Source organism: Panicum hallii, chromosome 8 (assembly GCF_002211085.1).
Source record: "Panicum hallii strain FIL2 chromosome 8, PHallii_v3.1, whole genome shotgun sequence".
Lineage (NCBI taxonomy): Eukaryota > Viridiplantae > Streptophyta > Magnoliopsida > Poales > Poaceae > Panicum > Panicum hallii.
Window position 1 is genome coordinate 30,663,252 of NC_038049.1, and position 9,459 is coordinate 30,672,710.

General features: G+C 48.5%; 1 long non-coding RNA gene across 1 annotated transcript; it reads right to left on the reverse strand.

The window, feature by feature from the left end:
• Nucleotides 1–337: 337 nt before the first annotated feature.
• LOC112902010 lies at nt 338–1,674 on the reverse strand. The gene is made up of 2 exons (XR_003230457.1): nt 1,299–1,674; nt 338–653 (listed from the first exon to the last, which is right to left on the reverse strand). It is a non-coding gene; the product is annotated as an uncharacterized LOC112902010 (long non-coding RNA).
• Nucleotides 1,675–9,459: the final 7,785 nt, after the last annotated feature.

Sequence of the window (9,459 nt, forward strand, 5' to 3'; positions counted from 1 at the left end):
TCGGCACTACACATAGCTCACATGCAGTATGAGGCTATCAATTGTCCAAGATGGGGTGGCTCTGTGGTTGGTCATCAATATATCTATCATGATAGATTGAGCAGCGCATGGAGGTTGTTCAACGATTATTTTTCGGACAATCCAGTCTATGGCCCAACTTTCTTCCATAGCAGGTTCGCAATTAGTGCATCCAATTTGGTTTTAATTTAGTAAGCTCATCTATTACATAGCGAATCTTATTTGTATTTCTTTGCTCAGGTTTAGAATGGGTCGCTCTCTGTTTATGCGCATAGTGCAAGTTACAGAGCAACATGATGATTATTTTGTGCAAAAGAGGGATTCAAATAGACGTCTTGGATTATCTTGTTTGCAGAAGATTACTGCAGCATACATGATGATAAGTTATGGCGTACCAGCAGATTTATGGATCAATACATGATGATAAAAATTTTAGATCTCTTCTTATTACCTTTCACAGCAGTGCTAACTTCAACAACTGCAGCCTCTATGAAAACTTGTTCCAGTTGTGGGCTAGCATACTGAGTCTCAGCAACTTCCACATCATGGCTGCCACCAGCATAGGTTCCAAGCATATCCAGATCATGGCTGCCACCAGCATTGCTTCCAAGCATATCGATCATCCAGGGTTCCATCTTCCTCCGTGCATTGTCAGATCCAACCATATCAGATAAAAATTGCAAGAACATTGCAGGAATCAATTGCTCTGTTGAAGCTACGCAAGGAAATGGGCTTCTGTTTCCCCAAATACTCCTCTCTCTTATCAATATGCTCTTCTTCTCCACCCTCTCCCTCTCTATTCAAGCCCAGCGGCGGCCAGCTGCAGGCACACTAGCAGGCGCGGCCCTGTTCCTCTCTTCCCCGACCTTCCTCCCCCTCCACCGCTAGCTCACCTTCCTAGCCTCCCTCACCTCCCTTCCCACCCTTCCCTACGACGCGGCACACTGGCGGGCGGCCGGACCACGCCCCCCTCGGTCCCTCCCTAAGGTCCCGCCCTCTATTCTCCCTGTGTCTCGCGAGCCCCGCCGGCCGCGCCAGAGCTCGGCGCACGCGGTAGGGACTCGGTGCACGCGGCTCGCTCCTGCACGCGGCAGGGCCTCGACACGCGCAGATCGTGGGGGCGGCGCGGCTCCGGCTGCGGCGGGTGGGCAGATCGGGCTGTTGGTACGCTCGATTTGGCCGGCCAACGCCACCGCCAACCCTCCTCTCTCGCCCCTCTCTCCCCTGGATCTAGTTCGCAGATAAAAAAACAGAAGAGGACGACGGGAAGGAGGCGTAACTGGTGGGAGTGGCGTCCATGCCGGCGCAGGAAGGGGCGGCCGTTGCTCCTCAAGCCGGATGAGAGTCGGGAGCGGGCCTCCTAGATGTAGGAGGTTGGAGCTCGTGGATGAGAGCTCTCCTATCCATAGGAACCCGATGAGAGGTGGGTTGGAGGGGTTTTTTCATTTCTCTCTCCTAAAGACAGGATAGGAGGTCAGAAGGGAGGTGGGTTGGAGATGCTCTAACTGGAGACACCATCTTCTGTCAGAGGGAAGAAGCAAGCGCCAACTGCTTCATCATCCACCAAGACCCAGGATGCGAACTCCTCCAGGACCTTGTTGAGCTTCCAGTTGGAGTAGTTCTCTTTCCAGAAATTCACCCAAGCTTCACTGACGTTGTGTTTCACCCTATAATCCTCCTAGGCCTGCGAGCTAAGCTTTGGAGCTTTTCGACAAACCCATCCAGAGTGTCTTTCTTCTCTGCTGGGCACAAAATTAGCCAATTCTGCAACATGAATGCAATCTTCATCAGGAGGACCCCAACACTTCTCCGGACTGCATTCTGAAAACAGAGATTGTTCCTTAGTTTCCAGATACTCCAAAGAACAGCTGAAGTAACCATGTTACACACTAAAAACCTCTTATTACAAAGCCACAGATTACCGGTAGAAAGGAAGTCTACACCTACATTAAGGCCAAGAGCCTCGGAAACCTCCACCCAAACCTGTTTAGCTACCACACTCGAAAAAGAGGTGATGGACTGTTTCCCTCTCGTTACAGAAGAGACAAGAGTTATCGTCTAGGGGTTTTCTCTTCTCAACATTGTCCCTAGTCAGAACCTTATTTTTGGAGAGCAACCAAAGGAAGAAATGGACTCTTCGTCACGCCCGATTTTGAGAAGAAACTAGATGCATTTCATATATGCGCCAGGATCAAGATCACACACATATGATGGACGATATAAGTGTATATCCGAAACAATATAATAACGAAATAGAGTATTAAAGTACTTTATTATAGGACCGAAAGTCTTAATCTTAAGCAAACAAATGAACGTCTTTAACTAGCAGCGGAACTTCAACTTCACAGGCAGATGATTAAGAGACATACGTCTAGAACTACTTGAAGTCTTCAGCGAACTCCGGACATTTATCTTGTTTTGAGTAGCACTAATTTTAATAAAGCAAGTGTGAGTACATTTATGGTTGGTACTCCGTAAGTGGAATAAATTATATGACATGCAAGGTCAAATTCAAGGAATAGCTGATATGGTTTAACTGCGATAAGCACTTTTAATTGGTCAAATTTTATTTAGCAAGCATTAACTAAGTGTAAGTATATACCTTAAACCCTTGAGTAAGTAAAAGAGATAAGTAACAACATAAAATAAAGAACATAAATTTAGATCATCTTCAAGTTCAATTATCATGTGAGGGTCCAAGTCGCTCTATAAATCAGTTTTCACTCTGCAAAGGTTGTACACTTTACCTAAAACTCGTGTTTCCCTGGATGCCCGGGTTTACAAGTCCCTTAAACACTTCCGAGGTGAGTGACAGGGATTCACTACGAGGCCCTTACAAAGATTCCATAACTTGCAATGGTTCGCTAAGGTTTCAGGCCGCAATGGTCATAACCCTCCCTAATAGGAACACGCCTGAACTAGGATCGTATCTAAGCCTCAAGAGGACCGAGCTATACCCCATCAACGCACTCCTCTCTTGCCCTTTTGGTAAGACCATTACAAGATAAAGTTTCTAATTAATTAGACAAGACCAGAGCCATGTAGTACTGTGGTTACACTATTTTTCTAGGTGATTCTCCATGTTCCAATTAAAGTAATAATCTTATGATTATCTCCATAAAATATTCCAGAACATGAAGTAAAACAAGTGTAGTATTGTTTCCAAGTTAACCAACAATAGTCTAAGTAGATGAGCAACTACCATAGCTACAACATAAAGTAAAACAACCCAGATTTAATCAAGAAAATACAATAGAAACTAGACACGTCCTTAGTTTTACATCCATCATATTATAGATACATGCATGCATCTAAAATAAAGGTGTGTATTAAGATTATTTGGACAGAAATATGATCAAAGACCACTTGCCTTCTTCCAACAGTTGCTGCTGCTTAGTGGTGTCTTCAAAGCCTTGGTCTTGTAGATCCTCAAACTACGCACCGTCTATCGCACCACACAAGTGCATACAAACAAGCAAGTACAACAAATAAGAAACAATACACCAAATAATATAAATAGAACAAAACAAGATTATAAAGCTACTGTACACATCATAGGGATCGCGTGAGCACAAGAATTAAGGACTGCGTGAGCGCAAGAATCGATGAAAATGGAGTTAAAATGGAGAAGTTATGTCTAAAACATGGTTTCAGGGGCTTATTTGTAAAAGATTTGAAACTAAAAGGGCTTTGACCGAAGAAACCGAGGGCTAAAATATAAATAAACCTTAAACCTAGGTTTAGCTTAAAAATGGAGGGATTTGACGCAGGTTATATTTTAGAAAAGTCTAGGGGTCAAAATAGAAGAAAAAGGACTATTTTGCAAATACTTTTGAACTAGTATGTACTGCGGGTTGATTTCATAAAAGCAGAGGGGCTCTTTTGCAAAAAATTCGTAGGGTTGACCAATACTAGGATGTTTGACCCCGGTTTAGATCTAATCTAGACCGTGGGATCTAGATCTGATAGTGGCGGCGGGCAGGCGGCTCGGGCGGCCACACACGGCGGCGCCCGACGGCGAGCGGCGGCACGCTCGCCGGAGAACCGCGTAAACGCGATTTCGGCCACGGCTTTGGCTCCGGTTTGTCCAGGGAGAGAGAGGGGGCGACAAGGAACGTGTCTATGGGCTCGGGACGGGCGCGCAGGGCCGGGAAAGTGGCACGCCATGGCGGGATGGCCCGGCGGCGCTCCACCGCGAGAAGGTGAGAGAGAGGGGAAAGAAGGGCTGACGATGGTCCTCACCACGTCGCGGAGCTTTTACAACGGCTGGGCATCAAAAGAGAGCGGTAAGGCAGTGGTAAGCGGTGGCCCATGCTCAAGCGGATGCAGCGGCGCGGCTAGGGTTTTGCGAGGCGAAAGCGGCGGCTGCGACTCGATGGGACGACCGAGGGGCCTCGGCGTGCTGGCCCAGGCACGTGGGGAGCGGTTGGACTTGGGCTTGAGTCCGAGCCTGGCTCGAAGAGGAAGAGGAAGGCCCCAACAGGTGGGGCCCGCCTATCGGCGGCAGAGAGAGAAGGAGGCGGCGCGGGCTGGGAGAGGGGGCGGCTGGGCCGGTTGGGCTGAGCCGCGAGGGAGAAAAGTAAGGGAGAAGAGAGAAGGGAAAAGAGAGAGAAGGAGAGAATTGGGCTGGGCCAAATGAAAAAGGGAGAGAGAAAAAGAAAAAGGAAAGAAGGGGTTTTTGAATAAAAGAGATACACTCCTATTCATTTGAATTTAGTTTTGAAATTTAAATTCAATTTGAAAACAAACAATAAAAAATGCAGTGCGGCATGAGAATGTACAAGATCTATTTTTCTTATATTTCTTTTTATAACTAAGTAAATGATTTTTAATTCATGGTAAATGTTCTAAAATCAAAAGAACATGGATAAAAATCTTATGATTCCTGCAAAAATCTAGTAAAATTTATTTAGGCTCCTAAATTAAAAATTAGGGTTTTACAAACCTACCCCCGTAAAAGGAATCTCGTCCTCAAGATTCGGCTGGGCTAGCAAAGAGCTGGAGAAATTCTGCCTGTAACTCATCCTCTCGTTCCCAAGTGGCCTCATCCTCTGCATGGTGACTCCACTGGACCTTGCACATTCGAATCCTCTTACTCCGGATGATCCTTTCCAACGTGTCCAGGATTTTGACCGGGTACTCAGTGTAGGTCAAATCATCCTGCACATTCAACTGCTCCAGTGGTAATTGCTCCTCTAGTACTCTCAAACACTTCTTCAACTGCGATATGTGGAACATGTTGTGCACATTTGACAGTCACGCAGGTAGCTCTAGCTGGTAAGGTACCTCGCCCTTCCATTCCAAGATCTTGAACGGACCGATGTGACAAGGTGACAACTTCCCTTTGACCTTGAGTCTGCGCCAAACCTCTGATAGGTTGTCACACCCGATTTATAAGGACATAAATCGAGCAATCATATATGCGCCAGGATCAAGTCACGCATATATACAACAGATCATCAAGATATCACAACACATGTCACGAATAACATTAATATAAAACGTAAATGAATCAATAAAATGAATTATTTTTATTACAACCGAATCAAGAATCGGTTCAAGAGTTGCGGAAGCGTAAAAGAGATACATGAAGAGCTGGGCGCCATAGGGACGTCGACTGGGAGACAAACGCCTAGAAGTCGTCGAAGCCGCTGACGTAGTCCTCCACGTTGCCGGGCACTGAGCAGCAGTCGAAGATATCCAAAATAGAACAGAAGAGTGGAGAGGCAAGTGTGAGTACAAACTCGTACTCAACAAGTATAACACGAGCATGAGGCTCTAAGGTTAGCTGACTCAACTGCATTAGCTTTTAGTCTTGGCATATTTTATTAAAGCTAAATACTACAAGTGGATGAATTACCATAAACCCAATTGCATAATAAATTAATCAATATTAATTAAGAACTACTGAGAACCATCCAAACCAACACCACCCGGGAAATCGCCCTCGTCAAAGGTTGATAACCCCACTAATCAGACGGAGGATCTGGGCCGCTCATGACTGTGAGCACAGCTGATATATCAGTTTTACACTCTCGAGAGGTTGCACAACTTTACCCACAAGTCGTGGGCTACGCTAGTTGTTCATCACACTTCCTTAGGTGAGATGGCTAGCAAGCACACTACGAGACCGTTACAAAGGACCACGTTGGTAAGGTGTAACCGCTAAGGATTCTGGATCAGCGACGATGGGGCCCACCTCCGGGGGTACAAGACACACAGCACAGACCAAGCCGGAGGAGCAGGGACCATTGAAGCTTACCACCCCTCTTGCCCACGCAGGTAAGTTACTCCCGAACCAAAATGACCTAATTAGTAAGTCAAGACCGTCCCATACCAGTCTTGTGGTTGCGCGGTTATCCCAGGTTATCGCTCTATGAACCGGTCCTTATGGAGAGTGGCCAACCAAGCACTAAGCACCGTGCTGGCCCCCTAAACCATGTTTCTAACAAAAACATCTTTTAAGGACGCACAAACCACTCAAGCACGCAGCACAGAGGGTCGGCTCCAGAATTAAGTTGCATAAGACCATTAATCAAATTAATTAAAAAAAAACCAAGATTTGTTATAGCGCAGCAACCTAGCACAACTAACCATAATGCAATCCCAAAGGATATATATAAAGGATATAAAGGTGGCTAGGAAAGTCCTTATAGGTATACAGTATTAAAATGCAGTATGAAATTGTATTTAAAAGTGATAGGAGATTCATGTTATACTTGCCTTCCTCGTACTCTCCCGGCTGCTGCTCGAACTGCTCGGAAGACAGCTGCTCCTGGTACTGCTCCAAAGGCTCCGCGTCTACTCACGATCATCAAACATAGTCCACACATACACACATGCACAAACAATAGCAAAATATAAGAAAACAGTACAACATCACATAAAAACAGCATACAAAACTAGCCTAGAACTAATCTACGCGTTACAACGATCGCGTGCATATAAAGAACACCTAAAACGGAGCCAAAACGTGAAAACTGCGCTTAAAACAGGATCCAGGGACCTTATTGTAAGAAAAACAGAGAAACCAGGGGCTTCTGGACAAAACTCGGGGACTAAAACGTAAATAAAGCCTAGACTCAGGGGCTAGCTGGTTAGAAACCTCAGGCTGGACGGCGGGTTGGATTTCCAGAGAAGCCAGGGGCCTAAACGCATAAAACAGGACCTATCCGTAATTATTTTTGACTCACGGTGGACGGCGGGTTGATTCCTAGAAAACCCGGGGGTTCTTTAGCAAAAGAGGCGGGCTGAAGCGGTATGATGTAATCTGGGCCCTCGGATCAGATCTGTGCGGCCCAGATTAGAATCCATACGCGAAGGGGTACGGGATGATCTCAGCCTTTGGATCGAGATCGGACGGTCGGTATTGGATCTAGGTTTACTACTCGCGCTATCCACCGGATTTGAATTGGACGGCCGAGATTTAAAATCCCGGCGAACCGGTACGCGCTGCTCGGGTCCCTCGGATCTGAATCGCACGGCTCAGATCGAAGGGCTTCACGATCTAATCCTATCCGTGAACGCCAGATCGGACGGCCAGAGGGAACGGGGACTCCGGGGGCGGCGATTTCTCGCCGGCGACCTCCCCCGTGGCGGTGCTTCACCGGAGTTTGCCAATGTCGGGGCTCCGGGGTTCTGGATGGTCGGGATCGTGCCGGGGAGAGAGGCTGGACCGCGGGGAATTCGTCTAAGGGCTTGGGTCGGCTGATTAGGGCTCGGGTAGGGGGTCTCCACGACGGGGGCGGCTCGGGCGGCGGTCACGCCGGCGGCGCTCGCGTTCCAGGTGTCACAGGTGGCTAAAGGCTGCCGCAGCTGGTGCAAAAGGACCAGAGCGCGAAGAGGGACTCACCGAGGGGGCTACGGTGCCCGGAGTGTGGCGGAGGAGGTGCAACGACGGCGACTGGCGGCAGCAGGACGACGGCGCTCGCGGGGAACGGTGCTGCAGGCGTGGCCAGGGCCCTTAGCTGGGGTAGATCGGCTCCAGGTAGTCCTGTGGAGATGGCAGGGGGGTCAAAGGGGCGTGAGGATCGCCGGCGGCGAGCAATTGCGGAGGCGGCCGAACTTACCCGCGGCGGAGGGGAAAGAGACCGGTGGCGCTAGGGTTCTGGGTGGCGGCTAGGGCTTTAGGGTTGGGCGGCCCTTTGTAGGTGGCGCGGCGGTCCCACTGGCTCTTGGGCCCGGGAAGAGAGAGTCACCGGCGAGATCGGAGTTCGTTGGGCGCCGGGAAACAGAGGACGGGGAGGAGAAAGGGAGGTGGGAGACGACGCTGACGTGCGGGGCCCGGCTGACAGAGGGAGAGGGCGAGCGGGGATGGGCGAGCGCGCTCGGGCTGAGGGAAACGCGGCGCCGACATGCGGGCCCGAGCGATCAGTCAGAGAGAGGAGGAAAGGGGCCGGCGCTGAGGGGAATTGGGCCGGGACTCGGCCCACGCGGGAAGAAAAGGAAAAGGGGAAGAGAGAGAGCCCACGGGTGAGGGAGAGGAGAGGGAAAAGGGGAATTGGGCTGGGCCAAGGGTTTGGGGTTGGGCTGCGGGCTGCTTTCTTTCATTCCTTTTTCTTTTCTATACTCTACCCATTCAAACAAAACCATTTGAATTCAAATACCATTTGAATTCAAATCTACACACTCAACACAATTAAAACAATGCTGTGGCATGAATGCACAAACACTTTAATCCTATGATAAATTTTATTTTCTTGCGTTATAAAATAACTTTAAATACGAGATAAACTAGAGAAACCCTGGAAAATCTATTCGAGCCCAAATAAATTAATTAAAAATTTGAGGAAATTACCTGAGGGTGTTACAAACCTACCCCCCTTACAGGAATCTCGTCCCGAGATTCGGATAGGCTAGCTAGCAAAGAGGTCGGGATATGTCTTCCTCAGCTCGTCTTCTCGCTCCCAAGTAGCCTCATCCTCCGTGTGATGACTCCACTGAACACGGCACATCTTGATCTTCTTGTTCCTAGTAACCCTCTCAGATGTCTCCAGAATCTTCACCGGATGCTCAACATAGGTCAGATCCTCCTGCACATCCAACCCTTCTATCGGTGCTTGTTCTTCTGGCACTCTCAAGCACTTCTTCAGCTGAGACACGTGAAACACATCGTGCACTCCTGAGAGATTGAGTGGCAACTCCAGACGATACGCCACCTCACCTTTCCGTTCCAGCACCTTGAACGGACCAATGTACCGAGGAGCTAGCTTCCCTCGTACATTAAACCTGCGGATTCCTCTCATCGGCGAGACCTTCAGATATACATGATCACCCACTGCGAAGGTCAAATCTCGGCGACGAACATCCGCATAGCTCTTCTGACGAGTCTGAGCGACTCTCAGATTTTCTCGCACCTGCTGTACCAACTGTTCGGCCTCCTCAACAATATCCGGACCAAACACCTGCCTCTCACCAATCTGATCCCAATACAGCGGAGTT